The sequence below is a fragment of the Pelobates fuscus genome, chromosome 2, assembly GCF_036172605.1.
Source record: "Pelobates fuscus isolate aPelFus1 chromosome 2, aPelFus1.pri, whole genome shotgun sequence".
Taxonomy (NCBI): Eukaryota; Metazoa; Chordata; class Amphibia; order Anura; family Pelobatidae; genus Pelobates; species Pelobates fuscus.
This window is the reverse complement of record NC_086318.1, coordinates 383,124,700-383,150,652: the sequence shown is the minus strand read 5'-3', so window position 1 is coordinate 383,150,652 and position 25,953 is coordinate 383,124,700.

Here is a 25,953-nt window from a genome sequence, read left to right as displayed (position 1 = left end):
CGTTGTTCCAGCCACCTTCTGCTGCCATGGTACGGAATTCACTGGCATACTCGACAATAGTTTTTGTGCCCTGAGCATTAGACATGAGTAGTTCGGCAGTAGGGGTGGAGCGAGCTGGAATATCAAAAACCCTTTTGAAGGACGCAACAAATTCAGGGTAATTGTAAATAATAGGCTTCTCTGCCTCCCAGAGAGGTTTTGCCCAAGCTAGGGCCTTTTCAGACAGCAAAGAAATCATGAAGTGAACTTTGTCCCTGTCTGTAGGAAATGCCTGGGGCAGGATTTCAAGGTATCCTTTAACCTGATTTATAAATTCTCTGCACTGAGCTGGGTTGCCCCCAAAATACTGAGGGAGCGGGACAGACCCAGTCATTCCTCTAGCCGCTACAGGTTTGGGGGCTACAACCGGTGCTAGAACAGGAAGTGAGGCAGAGGCGGCCGCAATCGCAGGCTGGCCGGGTACTGGATCCAAATGGGCATACTGGTCCAAATGGTGGTTCTGCTGGTCCCACCGGGTAAGTAGGTTAGGTATAGGTGTCTTGCCTGTACCCTCTGTATTACCCTTGCGTAATGTCAGGGACCAAGAACCAGACAGAGACGGAACTAGATGCAAACACACCTTTATAAATAAATAACAAATAAATAACAAAAGCAAAGTCCAGGAATCAAGCAGGGGTCAGTCACCAGAGCGGATAGTCAGACAAGCCAGGATCAGGAGCACGGAGAGCAGCGGAGTCAGGAACAAGGCCGGAGTCAGGAACCAGGAGCAAACAGGAAACACAGGAACAAGGAGACTTCTGGGGAACAGGAAACCACGCAAGGGCAAGGAGGTTCTGGGCTTAGCTGCTTAAATAGGCTGAACTGATTAGCAGCAGGGTTGATTACTACTCTCAGGTGAGTAACCGTGGCAACAAGCAGAAGGAGCTCATAGTAATTGCAGCTGAAAACTCATTCACTGAAACAGAAAGGGTTGCTGTTTAAAACAGCAAAGAAACCCTGACATGTACAGACTGTGTTGTGGTTTTTTGTAAATGTTATTGAGTGACAGTGAACATATCAGTCTTAAGGCCAAATAATGATTTCAATAATGGATTGGTAACACTAACAAAGTATTTATCATTCAGAATAATTTAGGTTAAGAAATTAATTTAAAAGAGAATGGTAGAAGTAACCTAGTAAAAGAAGTCAATTTACCAGATTTTGGATAAACCAGAGGCGTTATAGTTACTTATAGGCCTCGCTGTTAGAATCTAGAATCTAGCCACTGGATTCTAGCATAATGAATGGAAAAATCACATTGGACACAGCAGTCATTGTAAGTGGAGTATAATAGTATAATAGAGTGGTTTCAAGAAGATTGTTATATTAAAGATTCATATAAAACAACTTAAACAATATAACAAATTTTCACACAAGCACACTCACTGACATGCAAATGTTATATTATGTACATTACATATTTTACGTATGTGCAAGGGATAGCGACTTGCCCAGCAGATAGTTCAGAGTTACTGAGGGTCTGAATTTGAGTTATGGTTAGGTGACTTGTTAGAAGGTATTACAAATAGAACGATTAAAATCAAAGAGGAGGGAGAAGCCTGCAGGAAGAACAACATATATTGGGAGGAAAATATCAAGGGGAACATGGCATTTTGATGAGGTTCCAAGTACAAACATAGATAGAGTAGGTAAGGCTACAGTACCCAGAGCCAAAATATTGTGAGAAGTAAAATGGCAGCCTAATATCATCTGCAACAAAACTGATACCCTGGTTAAGATAGCAATCAGAGAATAAAAACAAGCTGTATTGGACAGACATGGCCAAGTTCTCTACTAACTGCAAGCAATAAGCCTAGGTGAAGGTCAAGGATGCAGTCAACAGTATGGGTATCATTAAAAGAGACTGTCCAATCCCTAATGAGATAGTGAAATCTGAGTATTAGCAAGCAGTGCGGCTGTATAAAAATGCCAAGAGAATGTAAAAATAAAATCTGCGTTTAGGCATAGGACTCAGTTTTAGTAGGTAGAGAAAGGCAGTGCTTCACCAGCTGAAAAATGTATACATATAAACCTTATACAGATATCTGTTTCACAAAATAAAGAAGAGACCTATAATATCAGCCATCAATAAATGATGCCCAGCATTTATAGAATAAGTTACAAGCATAAGTGTTTCTTAATCCATCTAGGCCAGAGCATAAAAAAGGTATATGTAAGACATATAGTATCTACTTAGTTTTAGTATAATTTTACATAAAAAAATAATGAAATAGTAACAAAAACAATATCTTATTTCATATATATATATATATCAACTTCTGAAATTTTATTTCAGATCTATCTATATGAGTCATTACAGGTCCAAATTTGTGCTGTTGAATTAAGCTTAAGAAACATAATATATTATAATTTTTTTTTATATGAAAACATTTAAAAAATCATGACACTGTTATATACTAAGCAACTCTTAATATCCATAATTAATACAAAGAAACTATGAAAATAAACATAAAACTAAAGCTATGTATAAATTCAAGACCAATCATTTTAAGAACACAAGTTGTCATTACTACGAATATAACACTTCTATAATATAAACAATATACAAAAGAGAATATTTTTGAGTATCAGAAATTTTTTTGTGGCAGCGTTTCCTTCTAAGAAAATGGGAGAGTACACTTCAACTTGTTAGGCTTAGTTCATTCTCCCTGATAATTCACTAGAGATCATAATTTATGGACATTTGAAGCTACAGAAATATCTCTTAGAAGGAAGATCCATAGCAACAATTCTTTAGGGGAAAATTAATCCCCAGCTTTATGTAGTGCTAAGTGCACAATAGTAATCAGAGGTTGAGTAGACGCTGCTAATCATTGAGGGAAAAGACTGTACAAAGAATTCATAATGGAATTAGCCTCAGGCAAACAAAGACAGACAAAATTAAATCAGCCATCAAATTGCACCAAGGAATTTTAATTTACAGGTTAATGTAAGATTATGTAAGTAATCACTGCTAACATTTTCAGTGTACGACCAAAAGATTCTTTTTTTTTTTTAATGCAATCTTTTTAATTGTATTTCGATAGCATATTTTTTGGCAGCCAATAAAAGTGTTAAGATACAACACTGCAAATTGTAAAACAACTGAACAAATCAATGCAAAATGGTTAGAAGCAATTAATTAGCATAAAATTCATATTGCTGGTCTGCTCTGAAATAAAACGCCGTAAAGAAAAAAAAGTTTATTTGTGTCTAAATGACTATAATTATTGTTGCAAGATGTCCATGTTTGAGGCTTAAAAGGAATGTTTATATCTCTTCGTACGAGTAAATTGCATTAAATAAGCAAGAACACGTTTAAATCCATTCTGTGTTTGGGTTTTTAGCATTTAGGGAAAAAAATGATTTGGTTTGCTCTGAAACACACAAAAGACAGAATGATTCAATCCATGTTTTTAATTGCAAATGTCATAAAATTAAAGAGTATCAGAGAGAACAGATTAGCATCTTGCGAAATGAACAAATGTAATTTATTTAGGTTTGTTGCAGATCAAATTAAAGGAAAATAAGGAGATATTTTTAGAAGTAAAAACACAAGACGTTAAATATAAATAAAAATATAAAAGGGCAACTTAATTTTTAACAGATTTGCAAGCGAAATTCTCACAATTAAAGCATCTTAGTAAAGACATCAGTTTAATCAAAAATATATTTTTATAACAAATACAAAGCCAACCTCTTATTAAATGAGAGAAAACGCGTGTTTATGTGCATTACTTCATATATTAAGAATGCAAAGTTGACAGTAAATTTCATGCCTTTTGCATGTGTTTCCTTTGGACCAAACAATGGCGCAAAGCCTAATTTAATTTCAATTGCAATACTCATTTTATGTGCACAGGAACCTTATGCTTAATTGTTAACAGTTGAATTTCTTAGTTCTGACAGACTAATTTTAAAACGCACCTTCCAAAAAACATTATGGTGTCAAATGCACTACCCTTCAGCAATTCTGTAATAACTTTGTTCAACCATTTCAAATTATAATTATATTTTCAATTCCTTTTAGCTATAGAAATTCTTTATCAATCAGAGCACAAGACAGAAAATTACTTTATTACAGCTACAGCTCGTTAGTCTGAGTGCTCTTAATGAAGCAGTCTCATAATCAGATGAAAATCACGCTGAAGAAAACTTGCATCATTAGTCTGGGCCTTAATTACCAAGAAATATAGTTGCTAACAATGATATTCCATTCCATGATACGGTGCATGCACCTTCAACATTAGTTGCAATTAATATTTCCACATACTGCCACAGATTCTTTCTATTTATTCATAACAATGTAGTGGAAAAATTCCATATTTAATTGAGCAGTTCAGATTGCACTTTCCTGGCGATTAAAATGTCAAAAGGTTAATATTCTCCCTTACAATAATTCATCATCTTAATTATGCATTTTACGTCCTAGAAGTGTGTTATTTAAAACAATTTTTTCTTGGGGTTCAAATAATGCTAGTTTACTCTGTATTGACCCCTGTTGTAGCCCACAAAGACAGGACCACAGCCTTCGCAAAATCTTAAATCATTAAGGTCAAACTCAAAATTTGTGGTTGTCAAAAAATCCTGCTAGAGAATTATAATTGCTTTATTAGATAGCCAAACAGTTAACTTATTGTAATGTTAAGTAAGGAGCTAAGTATCCTCCAGAATCACAGTAGGTATATGGCCTGAGACTAAAGAAGTTTAACACCTAGCTCTCACCTGGCTATTTGTTAGTCTTTCACGTGGACGGTGGTTTGAGATTGCTAGTTTCTTAAAAAGTTTGTCAAAAACCTATAGTTGAACAAGCTTATGTGACTGCTATGAAAGCAGTTCTTCAGAATACACAACATCTGGGCACACATGTGTTTTCCTCATAAGGCAATCTTTACTGAAGGAGCACAGAAAACAGACAACAGTTTGGCACTCTTATGTGCCTTTGTCAAGTGTCACAATGTTGTCAGTTTTCTGTGCACCTTCAATAAAGACTGCCTTATGAGGAAACCACGGGTGTGCCCAGATGTTGTGTATTCTGAAGATTGACTTCAATTGGGAATTGGCCTTCTCTGTTTGGAGGCACCCTAGTGGAAGTACCCTCAACAGTTTGTGCATTACTTCTTTCTCTCAAAATGGTATGAAAGCTGGAAAAATAAAAGTTATAACAAATGGTTTAGTTACTGTGACGAAGTGCCCTTCGCCACTTGAGCCTGGAGAGGACTAATGGCTAGCCTCTTACCTGCTAACTATGGCTCCTGTGTTAAACTCTGCTCCAGGACTGAGGAAAAACTGTTGTTCGTATGTTTTCCCTGCCCTGCTTCAGTGAATGGAGTCTGTCGAATGGATTACACTAATGTGGCTCATTTTACCGAACAAACTGTCGAACGACCGACCGCCCTGCCTGTGGAGTGTGATACCTGTTAACCACCCCACAGCTTAACTGTCGAATGCCTGGGTGGCCGGCGTTCGTATGAACGAACCGGTGGCGGCGGACATTTTGTTTAGCTGAACGCGCTCAGCGGTGTTTGGTCATCGAACTCCTGGTTACTAGTTTCATGAACACCGCTGAGCCTTCTATCTTCCGTGCGTTTGGCTAAAATCACACGAACTGAGCGCTAATTTCAGGGAATAAACTGTCGAATTAACTGATTACAATGAAAGTATGCACGGACCGATCCATTCGTGCAAAGTGTACTTTACTTGAAGTAGAATATAGACCGACCGCACAGCCTAACTCTATGGAACTCTTTTGGGCAGGAAAGCCATGCTTGCGGTCGGTCAAAGGTGACTAATATCTATCTCCCGAACCCCTGAACCGATTTGGGTGATTTTTTAATATGTTTGTCCCCTAGTTATGCTTGTTATTATTTGAATGTGATGTGTAATTTTGAAGTTATAATAATTGTATAAAAACTGTATATTTTACTGCCTGTGATAATTATGTTAGCCCATTGTGTTCAGTAATTATATCACAGGCGGATGATTTTGCTGTAATGAATGGGAGTGTTTAACTGTATTGTACATGTTTGAATGGCTGTTCCACAAGACCATGTGGGTGGTACCTTGTGTGTAAAACTGAACACAAATATTAGTGTTTCAAAACAGTAAAATGTATTACAACGATGATATCGCCAGTAAAAGTGACGTTTTTTGCATTTTTCACGCACAAACAGCACTTACATGAACGATATTATTGCTGTGATACTTTTAACTGTTTTGAAACACAAATATTTGTGTTCAGCTAAGTCTCCCGAGTACAACAGTACCCCTCATGTACAGGTTTTATGGTGTTTTCAAAAGTTACAGCGTCAAATATAAGCCTTGTGTTTCATTTTTTTCACATTGAAATTCACCAGATTGGTTACGTTGCCTTTGAGACCCTATGGTAGCCCAAGAATGAAAATTACCCCTATGATGGAATACCATTTGCAATAGTAGACAACCCAAGGTATTGCAAATGGGGTATGGCCAGTCTTTTTTAGTAGCCACTTAGTCACAAACACTGGCCAAATTTGGCGATTTTTGCATTTTTCACACACAAACAAATACTAATGCTAACTTTGGCCAGTGTTTGTGACCAAAATGCTACTAAAAAAGACTGGACATACCCCATTTGCAATACCTTGGGTTGTCTACTATTGCAAATGGTATGCCATTATGGGTGTAAATGTTATTCCTGGGCTACTATACAGTCTCAAAGGCAACGTAACCAATCTGGCAAATTTCAATTTCAAATGTAGCGTGCTATATTTGACCCTGTAACTTCCCAAAACACCATAAAAACTGTACACAGGGGGTACTGTTTTACACGTGAGACTTTGCTGAATACAAATATGTGATTTTATTAGAGTAAAATAAAACAGTATTATGACATTGACAGTTAAAATGTCATGTAGAACTAAAAAAATAACAGAATTTCTTATTTTCTCACATTTTTTTCATATTAAATTATGTTTCATAGCTAAATATTTGATATTAAATAAAAGCCCTGTTTCCCCTGAATAAAATGATATATAATAAGGGTGGGTGCATTTAATATGAAAGAGGTGAATTACGGTTGGACAGACGTATAGCGCAAATGCCAGGTTTTGTTTACGTTTTGTTTTGTTCACAACGTGTACATTTGGCTCAGTCTTTAAGGGGTTTAACATGTATAGAAATAGCCAATACTTGGTTGTAGATGGTATAGACATTTGTGCTCAAGGTTATTAATGTGAATTTGAATAACCTTGTTTTATTCCCCCTTTCTATATAAGTAAGGAGTCATGTAAGTTTTAAGGACTGCATGTTTTGTTTCAATTCAAATAGGCAATTAGAAATTAATCAAAACGAAAGACAATTCTATCAGTAAATCCAGACAAATTCATAGAAGCAAATCCTTATATCTATGGGTTTATTCAAACAGTAGAGAACATTAAAGAAAACAGACCTTATATATGAAAATGGAATGGGTGAAAAATAACAAAATACAAAAAAGAAAATATGTAAATTGTGAATAAACTCTTATCCATACATCTATATTAAGGGGAGGGGGGGGGGGGGGAAACAAAATACAAAAACTTAAAGAACACTATAACTTTAAAAGCAGTAACATAATCCAAAACTACTAAGCAAAAATATATTTTTGTAGAAAGTAGATCTTCCAGAGTAGTAACTAAGGGCATTTGACATTTTTCATTCAACCAATTTAGCATCAACCTCTGCCAAAACGATTAGTTATATTTATAATAGTTTTATTATATCTTTTTGTTTTTCATATACATTTCATTTTCATGTGGAATTTTGCCATGTTGTTTCACTATTGTACATACAACCTATTTGTAGTCAGATTTTTGAGAAGTTATATGATATACAAATCTGACAATTTCAGCTTTCAAAATTTCCAATTTTCACCAATTGATACTGAGATGTATCCAGTACTAAAAACAAGGCAAGACTAGAACAGGCACCAAACAAGAAAACAAGACAAGACTAGAAGAACCCAGAACCGGAGCAGGACAGAAAGCAGAACCCAGAACATCTACACAATATATGAGGGAAACATGGATAGGGCAGGACAGGACTGTACATGAACTGGGAATACAAGACAAAATAAAACATGACGAGATACAAGGCAAAAGAAGAGGAGAGGTAACGAAGTACTATATTTGTAATAAAAATTGGAGATTTAGACATACATAAATGGCCAAGATGTATGCAGCCCACCACTGCGCCAAAGTACTCCAAGTATGGTGGGTCCTAACTGCCTGCTATGCATGACTAAATAAACAACAATAAAACACACACACAGCACTTACCTGCAAAGAATGGAGCAGAGGAAATGAAACCACTGCTTGCAGGAACAGACTGAAACAAAAAGGATAAATTGGCAAAGGATCGTAAACCAGATAAACCAAGAAAAACTAAACAGGAATTGTAAACAGAGTACTGGATATCAGAAGCCAAGACAGAAATGATCCGCAACATGAGCAGGATGTGACATCCTAACCCTATATAACCCTAACACTGATGTAGATTAATTTAGAAATAAACAAATATGTTTAAATGTCTATCTGTTCCTGTCCAAATCTGAGATGATTAAATTGCGTATACGCAGAAGTAAGCTCACACTGACACATGGAGTTCAGGTTAAAAGCACTTCAGAAAATTTAATGGCATCTTGGTTGGAAAACAGTTATGCAGACCTTTTTAAAGGCAAAATGACATCATCATTGAATATCAGATAATAACAAATAAACATCATTAATTGGATTAAATGTTATGTGACTATATCAGTATCCACCCATCAATATTATTAATTGGCTCAGGGGTTTGAGTGACTAGCTAGGTGTCCTCCCACCGGGAGGTGGTATTGTTCTGGACAAGGGTGTGGACAGAAGGCTCAGGCGCCATCTTTCCCAGCATGAGGTTTACTCGGTGGAAAGGGGGGCTTGAGCGTCATTTTACACAGTCAGTGATGTCAGGTCTTGTGGTCAGGTGCAAGGTTCTTTTATGAATAGAACATTTCATTAGTACAGTGTTCTCATGGCCTTGGCTCTGGCCTTGGTTATACTTTGTTGCATGTTACAGGAGATTCAATAATTCCGGAGTCAGCTATGTCCTTTTAGAAAATACAGTCTCTGTTCATTGTATTAAATGTACTGGGAAATTCTGTCATGTAATGTAGTTTAAGATGGAGAATCTGTCAGGTAATGAGGACAAAATGGAGGGTTTGTCACAGTGTGAGGTTAAAATGGAGTTAGTACAATAATTCAGTACAAGTTCAATAAAGATTTTTAATAATTCTACATCAGTCCCCCCTATGAAATGTTAAATTCTAAAAGATAAACTTTATTGGTTAGTTTCAGAAGACAGGTTAGCCCAAAGGCACAAAACCCTATGAAGTAACGGTTCTTAAAGTCTTCTTAGTTCTTCAGAGGGACATCATAAATAGACAAGCTTACATTACCATATGGACCTGTGTTATCTGGAATATAGGCACAACAAGTCATGGTGACAGGTAAACGTTGTTGGTTGCAATAGATATAATAAATGCAAATCAAAATATTATTATTATTATTAGCAGTGACGGTTGGGAAAATGGACTCAAACTTTCCTTTTACTGCAAAATCATCTGGTACCCCCCTTGGCACACCTATGGCATCAATATATATATATGTCAAACTTTCCCTTTAGAGGGGTGCTCCTCTTTATGTTCTGAAGCATGAATGTGGTGTGTCAAGAGTACCTTGTCATGTATTATGTGTATGGACATAATAACCTTGGCTAGGGCGCATTTGCTTATGAATTGTAGTATTAAACCTGTCCCACGCTACATCAGCGTAGGTGGACTCGGATCATTTAGTCAATATTAATATCACCACAAACTCAGGATGGACAAATAATCCTGAGGAAGCTTGGCGTTTGGATCTCTTCAGCTTCACGAGGTCTCCTTTTGGGGTCCTCGGCTTTCCATCGATGGCAGGTGGTCAGGCATTATTATGGCCATCAAACACCTACTTGTTGGTATCTTTTTATTTATTATTTTTTTTTTTTTTATTAACAAGTCATTTTTTTCTTTAGAGTCAAAAGTGTGTCAAAATCAACAAATGTCACTTCTCATGTTGCAGAGAGAGAGAGAGAGTCTTGAATCTGGAACAATGAATCCACTGAGTGATCTCTGCAACTTTCACAATGCACTATTGGGTATATGGTCTTGGTTGTCACATTGATGACTGGCTAGGCTTCTGGCCATCCTGACAAAATGTCTATTATAACTAGTGCATATTTGACCCAGCAGCTCTTTGTCACCTGGATTCTTGAAAGGGATAGTGAGAGTTAGCTAGGTGCTTAGGATTCTCCTCCTCTTCTGCCTGAGCTGTCTTTGGCACAAATAACACAGGATCGGTAGTAACTGATGATTAGAGGAGTAATTCTAGGTACTTTATAGTATTTAGAGATCAGAGAGTTCATGAGGGTCTTGGATGGGTATAAAGTTCCATGGGCTCACTGCCCAGTACATGTTTTTGGGTAAACAGAGCTTGAGAGTGTTGGAGTACAGCCCGTCTTCAAGGGTTGCCCCTTTCTGTTTTTCCAGCTTTGTATTTCTTCAGGGTCAGCAGCTGCTTGTCATTCTTTCAGAAGCTTGAGATCTGTAGGTAGGATCTACATGGTGAGTATAGAAGTTTCTTTAGCAGACACCATTCTGTCCACTTCCCTTGGTGCACTTGTGGCTTGGTTGGCAGCTTTTAGTCAGCTGAGTGGTGCTTCTTATTTTCCAGATTGATCCAAAATAATGTGCTGCACCCAGGGCATATCTTGAGTCAGTGTAGGTATTGGCATGTCTTCCTTCAGGCATTTTGTATGCCACTGAGAAGGCTGTCAATTCAGCGTCTTGAGCAGATGTGGGTGAGGAAAGTGAAGATGCTTGACGTACCTGATCTTCTGTAGCAACAGCAAATCCAGTATGGTACCTTTCCTCTTTATCCGCAAACAGAGTGGAGTCAGGATCTGGTAAAGCTACTGCATGCTCTGTTGAAAGGTGTCTTGTTTCTTCTTTCATCTGTTCAAAACAACCATGAGGAGCAGTAGAAGAGGTTTCCTCACCTATTTCTGTGTGAGATTGGGGGGTATTTGTCTTTCTATTTACAGTTCTCTTGCTGACCCCCCCTCTGTAGAGAGTTGTGAATTGATTGTTCATGTTTTGTTCTAATGAGTCAGGGTCCTTTCATGAGATTTCTGGGGACTTAGTGAAGAAAAAACATGAGGGACAGCCACCTCCCTTACAGGTGTCTTACTTCCATGGGAATCTGGGTCAGGACCGCACTATTTCCTTGAGAGTGCCCAAAACAGTTCTTTCATGTCTGAATAATTTTTCGTTAGTGTGGTATTCCCCCCTGGGAAGTGGCGGAAGAGTGGCCAGAGCAACTTTTCTTCAAAATATAATGTTGTCAGGTAGAGGCAGAGTTGTCTATGAGCGGAGGAAATTGGTAAGGAATAAGAAGGGAGGAAGCATATAAAGGATATAGATATGGTGGTGGGGAGATGGAAGAATGAGTAGTGGATAGAGTGAGAGGGGAAGAAGGTGGAGTAGGAGGAGAAGGTGGAGTAGAGGGAGGAGTAGGAGGAGGAGAAGGAGGAATAGAGGAGAAGGTGGAGTAGAAGGAGAAAGTGGAGTAGAGGGAGGAGTAGGAGGAGGAGAAGGAGAAATAGAGGGAGGAGTAGGAAGAGGAGGGAGGAGTAAGAGCAGGAGGAAGGAGGAGGAGGAGTAGAGGAGAAGTAGGAGGAAAGAGGAGAAGGTGGAGTAGAGGGAGGAGTAGGAGGAGGAGAAGGAGGAATAGAGGAGAAGGTGGAGTAGAAGGAGAAAGTGGAGTAGAGGGAGGAGTAGGAGGAGGAGAAGGAGAAATAGAGGGAGGAGTAGGAAGAGGAGGGAGGAGTAAGAGCAGGAGGAAGGAGGAGGAGGAGTAGAGGAGAAGTAGGAGGAAAGAGGAGAAGGTGGAGTAGAGGGAGGAGTAGGAGGAGGAGTAGAGGAGAAGTAGGAGGAGAGAGGAGAAGGTGGAGTAGAGGGAGGAGTAGGAGAAAAACGTGGAGTAGAGGGAGGAGTAGGAAGAGGAGGGAGGAGTAAGAGCAGGAAGAAGGAGTAGGAGGAGGAGAAGGTGGAGTAGAGGGAGGAGTAGTAGGAGAAAGTGGGGGACTGTAGATGAAGGGGAGGGATCGGTGGGAGGAGTAAGCAGGGGTGGGCAGGTAAGGGAGCAGACAGGTGATGTAGCAATGGAGGGTACATCAGAAATCAAGACTAGGTAGAAATGCAATGGAGGCTGCAAATAGCCCATGTACAACAACTATTAACTGGCCCTATGCTTTCCCTAGAGAAAAATAATAAAAGGCTAACATGCTCATCTTGTCTCCACAAGCCTCGAACGTTTCACTCCGTGGGTGTCCCGCAGCGGCTAGCCCACCACATCTCCCACACCAGACTTGTGCCCGTGGAGACAGACGCTATCCCTGACTCTCGTTCTTTATTTTATTAATTTATATCTAACATCCCAAAATGTAATTCCTACTTATATCACAAATATACATTATCACAATTTTATGTCTCGCAAATGGGATAAAATTTATTCTACTCTTCACTGATAATGTATATTTAAAACATACAAAATAGACAAATAACATTGTCTTCTGCAAAATAAATGAAAAAGATAATGGAGATTTTGTTAAGCATTGTTAAACAGCTATACCTGAATTCACATTTCTTGTTCTCCAGTTCCTGGCTGTTAATGGCAATGTACAATGTAATAGAGCAGCAGAAAATGCTAGCAGAATGCTTGGTTGCATAGGGAGAGGTATTAGCAGTAGGAAGAGGGAAATGCTCATGCCATTGTACAGAACACTGGTGAGACCTCACTTAGAGTACTGGATACAGTACTGGAGACCATATCTTCAGAAGGATATGGATACCTTAGAGAGAGTTCAAAGAAGGGCTACTAAACTGGTTCATGGATTGCAGGGTAAAATTCACCAGGAAAGGTTAAAGGATCTTAACAGGTAGAGCTTGGTGAAAAGACGAGACAGGGGAAATGATAAATGATAAAAGCATTTTAAATATATAAAGGGAAACAACACAGTAAAAGTGGAGACTATATTTAAAAGAAGGAAAACTACCATAACAAGAGGACATAGTCTCAAAAATAGAGGGACAAAGGTTTAAAAATAGTATCAGGAAGTATTACATTACTGAGAGGGTAGTGGATGCATGGAATAGCCTTCCAACTGGAGTGGTAGAGGTTAACTCAGTAGAAGTGTTTAAGCATGCGTGGGATAGGCATAAGGCGAAGCACTTGCTGCTAGTAACAGATCTAGAATTAATATACTATAATGCCCAAAGTCTCAATTCCTATGCATATGCAATAATAAAATATCTGGACTTACAACAAAAATTATGTTAGTCAGTCTTTAAACTTGGCTTATTCATTTGTTAATAGTTATGCTTATAATGTTAACTGGTTCCTTTTCAATTCGATCAAAACATTTTGAAACCAATCCCTAATTGTATTACCATTTGTTCAAGAAATCTTGGTTTATTAGAACTTTCTTTTAGTAAATGTTCTTTAAGAATTTAAGAAATTGATGTAGATTAATTTAGAAATAAACAAATATGTTTAAATGTCTATCTGTTCCTGTCCAAATCTGAGATGATTAAATTGCGTATACGCAGAAGTAAGCTCACATTGACACATGGAGTTCAGGTTAAAAGCACTTCAGAAAATTTAATGGCATCTTGGTTGGAAAACAGTTATGCAGACCTTTTTAAAGGCAAAATGACATCATCATTGAATATCAGATAATAACAAATAAACATCATTAATTGGATTAAATGTTATGTGACTATATCAGTGTCCACCCATCAATATTATTAATTGGCTCAGGGGTTTGAGTGACTAGCTAGGTGTCCTCCCACCGGGAGGTGGTATTGTTCTGGACAAGGGTGTGGACAGAAGGCTCAGGCGCCATCTTTCCCAGCATGAGGTTTACTCGGTGGAAAGGGGGGCTTGAGCGTCATTTTACACAGTCAGTGATGTCAGGTCTTGTGGTCAGGTGCAAGGTTCTTTTATGAATAGAACATTTCATTAGTACAGTGTTCTCATGGCCTTGGCTCTGGCCTTGGTTATACTTTGTTGCATGTTACAGGAGATTCAATAATTCCGGAGTCAGCTATGTCTTTGTAGAAAATACAGTCTCTGTTCATTGTATTAAATGTACTGGGAAATTCTGTCATGTAATGTAGTTTAAGATGGAGAATCTGTCAGGTAATGAGGACAAAATGGAGGGTTTGTCACAGTGTGAGGTTAAAATGGAGTTAGTACAATAATTCAGTACAAGTTCAATAAAGATTTTTAATAATTCTACATCAACACTAACTTTGATCTTATCTATCCTTAACCCTAGCTAATTCTTATCCTATGTAACCCTAACCCTTGCTAACTCTAACTAACACTAACCATGATTGGTCTTTCAGATTCAGTGATCGCTTTGAGATACAATCACAGTGATCACATTTACTTTCTAAGTCAAGATCTTTAGACACAAAGTATATAAACAAATTGAAAGGTTAAAACATGTCTGCTTTAACACAATGTACATGGGACACATGTCAGCACACAAACATGAAAAAAACAAATATTACTAAAAGGGAGAAAATCTAAATCTAGTCCCATAGTTGTTGCTTGTCTTTCTTTCAGTGTCCCACAGGAGTTTGACAATTCTGAAATCTCTACATTGTATAAAATCTTTGAAGGTTTAAATTAAAAAAAAATGATTAGCTACAATAATAATAACAATAACTAGAAAAGCTACAATTTCTGGGGAAATTGTGTGACGTGTTCTTGCCTCCACCAGTAGTCTACAACTGAAGTGGGCGGAGTAACTGTTATCATTTATATTGCACATTTAATTGCAACGTTGTTGCACACTTACATTAAAACATACATTTATAAAAACATTAGCAGGTGTACAAAAGGCTCTGTCTATGACATCACTTGCTGCTGCAGTCTGGCACAGGTCAGAGTATTTTGGCGGTAGCCATCTTCAAACTGTCGTATTTTAAAAACTATAAATCCTACAGCGAAGAGCTTTATATTGTGAGAATCAGAAGACCCAGACCTACATTTTGATGCATAGTATGTCTCTTCAATATTAACAATGAAGGCACAGTCGCAGTTTAGAAATTGCCCTTCAAATGTGAGCTTTGCAGAGTGGAGTTTCAATGAATGTCAATGGATGGCGTAAGTTGCAAGCAAATTGTCATATTGTGAAAACTATCAGTACTATGGCTTCGCTGTGGACATTTTTAGTGGCAGCAGGGATAGCTGAACGTTTTGATATAAGATTTGTGTAGGTGGGCCTAAAAATGAGGGAGTGGTAGCAGTTTAGAAATCATGTCCTGATTTTTCAGCTTTTGCCAGCTCCCACTCTAGCTTTGCCATTCATTCCTATGGGACAAATTTCACCACAAGAACGACGATATTTCTGTGAACCATTCGGTGAAACGTTCCACAAAGTAATAGCATACCAATCGGGAACAATCCGCACGTTTTGGTATATTTTTGTCTATGTAGTGTAAAAACTGTGGGAGGAGTTAGGGTGGTAAATTTGGCTATAATAATAATAATATATATGTGAGATAACATTAAGTGGTCTTGCTATGCAAGAACACTTAATAACCTGTATGTACAATCAAATTAGCTGTTAACATGTCTTGTGCTAAAAAGAGCCCTTCTTCGAAAACGATGTGATATACACACCCTTTACATGCCTGTTAAAGAAAATGGTATCCCAATGACTGCTACATTCTGAAAACAGTCCAAGACTTAATACACCATTACCTTTTCAATACCCGTGTAACAGAATCTATAAATTAATCCAATATGTTATAGGTCAATTAGCTAAAGGCTAAATAATAATGTTAATCAAAGTTAACTAGTGAGATGAATAACATGGAACAGATTGTATTCAATTGAAAACAGAGGAAATTTGTACAAGATAAAGTGGTTTATGAAAATAACATGGTCAATGCCTGGCATAAACAAACAACTGAATGTTGTGATATATTCAAAAGATCTGGCTAGAACTTAAAACTAAATAAATCTTTTTTGAAGATGAAAGGGCAAAACTGAATAATTGTTTGAGCAACAACATGGATACATATGATATTGATAGGATGTTTCCCTTTGTAGTACTTCTACTACAATAATGGGCAGTGGGTTTGGGAACTACATTTTAGTACCGTATCAGTAAGAACCCAGGAAGTAGGAGAAGTGGACCTTTTAGATGATCTCAGCTGGAAAAAGAGACGTAAATGCATATACCGTCAGAAGATAAAGATTAAATATTGCAAGGATCATGGTTCATTCAAGGGGAAAAATCTAATACTTAAGAAGGCTCTATAACTTCTGCATACTTCATGAAGATGTTATTTTATTAAATACACATACTGACTGCATTGGAATTTCTTTAAAATGTCAGTGTAATCAAAATATGTAATAAGACAAAGCAGGGACTATTTTATCTTATGGTAAAGTGATACGATGACAAAACCTGACAAAAGACTGAGCTTCTGCCTTTTGTAAAGTTTTGTCAATTGCCACAGCCTTCGTTAGCAATGGCTGTGAGGAAAAGGTTTCTTCTCAAGTATCGTGAGATATGTTCTATGGAGGACCACATGGTTCTATTGTTAGTTATTTTTTTAATCTTTATTTATTGAGATATTTAGATACATAACATAATATAAGAACATAGAATAAAGTAAGAGCAAATTCAGAATGGCAGACATAACTGCATTTAGGGCACGCCAGCTACAACTGGAATGTGCAAAAAATGACAATTGGAGACCAGCAAATTCAACCATGGCTAAAATATGTGCATCTCCCTCCATGAAAAGGAGAGATGGGAGGGAAAAGAAAGAGATGAAGATAAAAGCAGGAAAGTAGTCAGAAGAATTAGAAGAGTAAGAAAAAAAGGAAAATATATAACTTCCTCTAGGGCACACCTCCAACATAGGTTAGAGCGGCTCGTTAAGATTTTGTGCAGTTTAGATGAGGTTCTACACAAACTAATCAATATATTAGCATTTAGCTCTTGGAATCTTGAATACATGGTGCTCTGGTGAGCAGAGGTAGCTTTTCATCCAGTAAAAGTGGCTGATTTAGATGGGAATTGAAGGATATAAGAACTCTGTTGAATAAATGGTGCTAGGAATGGGGAAAAAATCCACAGCATTGCTCTGGGATCAATGCCTCCAAGGGTTTCATCAAAGGTTCATCATATGATTAGACTCGTTTATCCATTAAATTGCAAATATCACCTCTTGATGTCCAGCTGGAATCAGTGGATCAACGTATTTATTTTTGTGCATTTTTTATTATATGTTTTAAGGTTATTTTAGCAGTAGCACTATTAAGAAATGTACGTTCTCACCACCACTATTAAAGGGACATTCCACTGCCCACATCCCAAAAAAATCACTATTGCAAGTCCTTTCCTTTCTTCCCCAGTCAAGACTATCTCTGGCTGTCCATTCATAGACTGAGAAGTGTTTACAAGGCAGGAGTTCTGGGCAATTGTCTGTCTCTTGAATTTATCTCCACTGAGCTAAGCATCCATGAAGTAACAGGGCTGGTTGTCTGGTTAACAGTCATAGGTGGGGGGAGGGGAGGGTGTAACAAAGTTAATTCATAAAAAGTGCCAATTTCTATTGAAATATGCACCTTTTAAATGAAAAAGGAGGACAGACTCTTCACACATAAAGCATTTCAGCGAGCTAAGGTGTTTGAAGTGTTCTTTAAGAAATGTCAAATTTAAGTAAAATTTTAAACTGAAATATTGATGAACTGAGTTGGGGAGGACATGTTTAACAGTGGAATATTTTTGAAGATGAGGAAAAAAACAAGGTACATTTTCAGTTTAGCCTGAAATATAATTTTGAAAATAAAATCAATTCAAATGCAATCAAACATAGTTCTAAAATCTAAAATCTAGTAAAGCGAATACTTCAATCCTTTTGAAAACAACCCTCTACCCCATATTATATTATAGTGTCCGTTTAGGCTGTGGTGGTGGAACCTTTTCTGTAAATACACAGAAATTATTCCTAAATAGAAAGATTTGAAGAACTGGTGGGATAAAAATTCTTACCCTGTTACAATTATGGTTAATTTAATAAAAAAAATGTAAGTATAATCTGGATTTAAAAACATCCAATTTCTAAAGACAGCACTGACCAACCTTTTTTTTTAACATGGTTCCTGAGAATAATTATCCACCACTTGACATAAAACATTGCTATATGTGATCTTTAATCAATAGGAGTAGAGGGTTTTTACTTCCTAGGAGCATAATGCATATCATTTAACACTAAATCATATGGAATGCAAGACTAAAGAGATATTATATTACTAACAAATCTATGAATAAGTGACACCTTTTGATACATATTTCAGAACATAAAACAAAATATAGGTATCATTAGATATAGTGGTCATCTATATATAAATGGCTGGCAATAGTCTATCACTCTGAGACAGACTCATTTAATTACCTAATATGGCCATTACCTACGCTCAATGGGATTTTGTAGTGAATTATGAATATTTGAAAAAAATGAAGGAAGATGTATTGGGCACCATCTTTCCAATGAACCAAGTGATCACTGGCGCAACAAAACTATGAATAATTTTTTTGAATGGCTCGCTCTGATCTGATAAGCACCATGGCGGCATTAAAGACATCACAGTTACTGCAATTGTGTTTTGTCAGTTTCTCACAATTAGCCTTTAGGCACAGGTCATGTTTAACAAGACTAAAGATCTCGTTATGAAGTATGTGTTACTGTATATTGTTATCTGTTTATCAGTGACACTGATTCAAGCATATAAGAAGTATCCCAAACAATAAGATAATTTAAAGTGAAATTAACAAAATAAATATTTCTAGTGACAGACCATAATAAAAGGCATATGTTTACCAAAGTCTGACTAAGCAATAGTTTATTTGGCCAAAGCTATTCAGGATAATTTAGAATCTCCAACTTTGAATAAATTACTATATTTACTATCGTCAAAATAGTAAATAAATTAAAAATTTTTAAAAAATAAAAAAAAAAGGAAAGAAAACACTAAACTGATTTGAATTTGTCCCTCTCTTAACTGACCATAGTTAGCTTTCAATTGAGGAAATCTTATGTGAATTTTTTTTTTTTTTAGTAGTCCAAAATTTTTACATTCAGTATTTCTAAATTATGATACTGGAAAATGTTTGAGAAAAAAAAAAACAGGTAAATATATTGCCTGCCTTCAAAATCACATTTTATTATAAGCAATACCCTATATTTATTTTCTCCTTCCGTTGACCACTCATCTTCCTTCGATTGACAATTTACTTGTGTGATATGAAATGTACATGAAGGTCATAAATACAAGGACAAGTAAATAAGGCTTATCCAATTCTCCGCAATTTTATTCAAGGTTATTTGGACAGTTGCAGGTAATGGCCACGATGAAACTCGAAATAAATGAGACAGCTTTGTGGAATTAGTTACACATTTGATGGGAGTAAACGTCAATTTCCAAATGTGATACATATTGTTTGAAAATCGTAATTGCTCTTTTGTCTTTTTAGAACAAAATATTATAGCATAAACATTGTGTAAAAAAGTCTGGTAGGGTTGAAATGTTAGAAGTAATTGATAGTTTTAAATAAACCTGTGAAAAGCTGGGAGAGTAACAGGGGAAACAAGCATATGTATTGACGATTCTGGCAGGAGGTGAATAAATATGCACAATGTACCTTTCCAACATATTTATATGTAAAATAGAACATCAGCAACATTTTGAAATTATGTGAAAACCATCTACAAATAATACTGTGTTCATTTGGCTGTGGGTGAATAAATTACTAAACTAAAAAAAAAGTTAAGTATATTTCTAAGACCAGCTTAAATGTAAATATATGTTTAGAACCAATGGCACCAGTCAAAAGTCTTGGTACAATTTTATATTTAGTTCAAATCTGACAAAGATTAGATTTATTTGGCATTCTTGAAATATCTGAAAATGTTTATTACACAGTGTGACGAACTACCCTTCGCCACTGGCTTTTGGAGGGGCCTGATTGCCAGCCTCCTGCCCTGTGATTATGGCCCTTATAAATTATTGGGTCTCAAGGCACTTGGGACTGAACCATCTGTCCCTGGATTACATATTTTGCCTGCATTGCTTGGCTTTTACATTTTCCCTGGTGTATTCGTGGATTGGATCGGTGAATTAAATGTCTATTACAGCCAGGATAATGTTGTTCAAACAGACGAACAAACTACCGAACAGCCGACCACCCAGCACGTGGAGTGTGCAGCTTGTTAACCACCCAGAAGCTGTAGTTAACTGCAGCTTTATTGGCGAACGGCTGTATGAACGAACACGTGATGGCAGCCATCTTTAACTGCCGAACGCCCAGCGGTGTTTGTCGTCGACTGCATGAAACTGTTTTCGGCTACTATTTCCCACAAACACGGCTGGGACATCCAGACTTTTCATCCGTTCGTCTATGTCCATACAAACGCTGCGTCGTTCGGTAGTTTCACACTCACAAACTAGAACGACTCTATGACTAAAAACTGTGGAACTAATCCTGGGTTGAGTTCTGCCGAACAGCCATTGAGACAACTTTAACCCCATGGTGATCCAGCTGTATTCGTGAGATCTGAGCGCTTTTCGGACATATTGAGCGCTCAGATCCAAGCTATCTGGGGATATGTTGGACATATAGGTTAAACATTGTATTACATGAGTTACGTATTTTTATGTGGTTTTTGTAACAGTTTTTGACTTAGAGATATTTCCTGTACCTGGAGATAATTAAGTTACCACAGCCACTTCAGCCAATTATCTCCAGGACAGAGGGGAGGGTGTAGAAAAATGCACTTTGTTTTGATTGGTTTATGCTTCTTTTGTTCCTGTGTTCTATCAGGTCCAGGGGGTGTGCCTCTGGCCTGAAAATGTGTATATAAGAAATGCAAGTTGCTCATTAAACCAGTTCTACTTGACCCTCAACTCGCAGCCTCGACTCGTGTTTGGAGGGGACAGCTATAATTACTACAAGGATTGCTATGCTCTTCATACTCCCTTGAATAATCACTAAGCTCTTGTAAGAGCTTGTTCCTGTTCCTGCTTTGCTCTCTGAAGGAAGAGAGGTTATCCCACTGGAGCCTGGAGCCTTGTCATAGGTCCAGGGTGGGTAGGAGACGGCAAGACCCCAACCAAGCTGCAGCGGTTCGTAGGGTCAGCAGCAAGGACTACAATACACATCAGGGTGTATATAAAAAAATACCCCTTTCTGTCTCATTAGAGATATCTTTGCCAGAAGCTCAAGGAAGCAGGCTGAAGGGTCAGTGTTAGGACCCGCTTAGGGGGGTCTGCCTTGACGTTGGCAGGCGGGCATTCCCTCCAATGGCCATTGGAGCAACTAAATGACCTCCATTTGTCTAAATATACATAGGGATTAAGGAGAAAGCGCAAGTAAAAAAATTTTTCTTTGGTTTTTACTATATTATATGATATGATGAAAAAAAAATTATCTTTAGAAGGACCTTTTAATGGCGAGAAAAAATGGTATATAATATGTTTGGGTACAGTAAATGAGTATACAGCTAAACACAAACACAGCAGAAAAGTAAAAAGAGTCCTCGTCCTTAAAGGTAAGAAAATTGAAAAACACTAAGGGGTTAAACACTAAGGGGTTAAACATACCCTAAGAATATAAAAATAATATTTTGATATAAGTTGGTTTCTATTCATACATTTTCTGTTTATGAAATGCTTTCTCAAAGTGCCTTAGGTTTAAATAGACATAGTTGCCTACATTATGATACGATATCAGAGTGCTCTGCATCCCAACGCACGGTATTCCCAGGTCCATATTGCATTTTACATTTCTTTAATTGCTGCAGTATATCCCCCTAACTCATTCCTATACTTTATGCCTTCATATTATTTGGATTGCCCTCATATTGCCCTTTTTTTGCTGCTTCCTTATGGTCCTGTGAGACTACAGAGTTCGGATATTATGAACATCCCTATGCTCATTAGTCTTCACTAAGGTAAAGTATGTTGCTGGAAAACCTTTAAACATTATGTAATATCTATATCCAACAATGACTTTCATTATAGAAACAATATACTTAAAACCATATATAGAGTTTATTAAATCCTGCTGTAGCCCGCTGAAACTCCACCGTGAACACATTTTACTTCTCTTGTCTTAAAAAATAAATTGCTATATTCCAGTTTCCAAGTTAAACTTAAAAGCTAAATCATATTTCATACTTTTACAAATAAACAAATGTCTACATTGGAAAGCTTTTAAGGGGAATGTCATGATATCAAAGTAAAGTTATATTTTAGTAAAATCATTCTTAAATTGTAACCAAGCATTATAAAAAGACCTGCCATCTTATTATTGAAAAAAGGTGTTGTGGCTCTATGAAGTGCATTTTTAATCTGGATCTCAGTTTATACCTGAACCATGAATTGAAGAAAAACAACACAAATCAAATGTCATTCTACATTCTTTTATTATGGGATAATGCTCTGCAAATGTGCTGTTCTAGTAAACAATTGGAAAACTTATATCTGCATATTTAGTGCATACTATATGTGCATACAATATAAAAATATACTAAATCAAATTCACTCTTGTGGTTGCAGTAATACAAAGTTATTTATTTGTGAATTTTTGGAGCCTACAATTAATGTAACGAGTAGTTTAAGTTTCTTGAGCTATTTATTAATTTGCTGTGTTTTAATATTACTTGACAACTAAAAAAAAATTTTTTTGTCTTTTTTTTAATTATTGGTTTACATTACATTGCTCTTCAGTCTACATTACTGGTTTTGGATTTGTTTGCCATTTTGTATGAAATACAGCATTACAAATGTGTTAGTCATTAAATATTTTGAAAACTTGCGTTCTGCACAAAAATAGTAAATATACAAGAATATCTATTGGAGAAACATTAGTAATGTTTGTTGTTTTGAAGGAGGAATTCATTGGTTCATTTAATTTTGATTTGGAGCTTATTTCTACTTCTTTATGACAAAATTAGTCAATATTTTTGTTCAACTAGCCAATACTGCAATTATTATTACATAGGTACTTATGTTCCTTCCGTTTTAGACCCTAAAATCTTCTATACATTTTGATACACTTTTACGTCCCCCACCATCTCCCTGTATATCTGCTATAAATTTTTCTGGAGAAGATTTTTAGCCTCAATTGTTAATTGCCTGCCTGACTGTAATAACATTTTCATTGAACAATTTTGTGGGATGTTTGCTAATTTACAAATAGGTTTCATTATTCCTCTTGTTTCTTTTTGTAGATATTAACAGAGGGATATCTTCTCAAGAGATCCCCCAAGGATCATTATTATTTGATGTATTTTACTAAGAGTGTTCTATTATACTTTCAAAATCCACATTCCATTCTGACATGCTCTGATACTTTCTTGTTTTACGTCACAGTGCCTGCTACAATAGATTGTTTTCTTTTAGTAAGGAGGATGGAAAACATTAGTTATGAAGAAAAGCTAGAAAGATTGCATCTGTTTTCTTTAAAAATAAAAAATGCATCTCAGAGGGGATATAATAGCTCTATACAAATATATACAGGATCAGTAAAAACAAAAACAAAAAAAAACATGTGCTAACCTGTTCTATAGCATGAATGTACAACAGACAAGAGGTTACCTATTGAGACTGGAAGAAAAGTGTTTCTGCTTACAGCAGAGGAAAGGGTTCTTACAGTAAGAACAATGAAGGTGTATCATTCTCTACCTAAAAAAGGTTGTCTCATCAGATCTTTTTTTTTAAAAAGGTCTCGATGTTTTATTTTTTTGTTGTTGATCCAAAGATAAATCTAAATGTCATTATGGAGTTAAGAAGTAATATGTTCCCCTTTTTGTCTCAAATTGGAAATAACTTTCATTTTTTTTTTTATTTGCCTTCTTTTGGATCAAAAACATAAAGGGATGTATTTTAACTCTCGAACTTGATGGACCTGAGTCTTTTTTCAAGTATGTAATTATGCAACTTGAATATGGAATGTGAATAATATATTTTTCAAAAAGTTAAATATTGGGTCCCTGTCATTATATTGCATAAAACATTGAATTTTAATTTATGACTATAAAAGTATTATTCTAGAGATGCACAAACAATATGGATGCTACATTTCCACTTGTCATTATGTCATGAAGGCTATTGCTTTAACTAACTGTCAATCAAAGTGGAGGGCACTAACCGCCATGCGTCAGGTTTGCTATAAATATCTGGGGTGAGTTATTGTTTCCTTAAAAGAAAAACGTACAATTTTGCTAGCCATAATGGTTTTAATGTTTGTCATAATGATATATCTAGCACTATGCTACAATGTGGCCATTTTCATTGAAGATTACCTACATGTTAGAAGGGAACCTCTAAATCTACTTGTGCATTATAGCCCTATTTGTATGTATGTTCTGTTCTGTTCTATGCTGATCACCTATTATATATAATTCTAATAATAATATAGACTAAAAAGGCTTTTTATCTTTTCCTTTCATTCTGTTCAAAATAGCTTGTTGAGTGCCATTTATAGGGGCCTTGTAAATTCTGCCAGTAGTTACTACCACAGCAGGGATGTCAAGAAATTAGGTTTATTTGCTGAATTATTTTATTTCTAAAATATGACATTTCCTTGCTGTTCTGATTCTTTGCACTGCACTCTCCTTTCCCTGGACAAATGTCTTGTCAATTAAACTATTGGTTTTCTTGTTGTCGTTGCCATGGTATTTGTGGTTTGTGGTGGTTAATCTTTGGCTTCATCGTTGGCTAGTAGGTCTTATGTGAAGTTTATTAATGATTGTACATTAAGTTGACAACTGAGCTATGTGTATCTTCTGTCTCTCCTATTGCAAGTTAAGTTGGGTATTACTTATATGTTGCCGCTACCATGGTTGATAATAAATGTAAGATATGTAATAAGAACCTTTGGTTTGATTGTCAGTTATCTGACTCAGTGCTAACGATTTTGTAACTGCCTACTGTTGGAACTCGGCAATTTTGAAAAATAACAGACAGTTACTGAATAGTGAGCATTTGGTCAGATAGCTGACAATTCGACCTAAGGTAATGGCTGTCAGAAAGAGGTAATGAGAAAGATAGACAAGTGATTTTCATTAAAAAAAATACATGGATTTGAAAAATATTAATGAGAAGGTGTATTATAACATAAAAATAATATTAAGGTATTAAATAAATAGTGTCAGTGTTTCTTTAACATTATGGAAAACATGTAAAAGAACTGCATATGAAGATAACTCGAGCTTGAATTAGAATTTTGGAATCCATGTGAAAAAGTTAAATTCAAGTGAATTTACAAATGACTTTGCGCAGTCATATACTGTGCTGGTTTTATTTATCAAAATGCTCGATTTTTAACAAAGAGCTGTTTTGTTTTTACTATTTTAAACGAGTTGCGCTATTATTTAAATATTTAAGGTGAATGACCAGAAAAGGTGGAACAAATTATGGGATTTGGCTTTATTTCAACTCATGTTGTCATCTAAGTAGTTTTCACTGTAAATGTGAGTTTGAAATTCCCCAGATAATTTAAATTGTGCTAATTAAATGCAATGATTAAGCTTTATTGCTGCTTGTGCATTCATCCTAGTAGTTTTAGTGAACAAGATTAAGCAGACAAATTAATTAGGTTTCAGTTCTTTCAAATCTTAAGGTATACATTCTTTCTGTATCTTGTGTTGTGTTTTGATTTAGATTTTTTACATTTTCGTCTTGTACACATGCACAACCTAATGTGTTTTCTACAGAATAGGGTAAAATATTT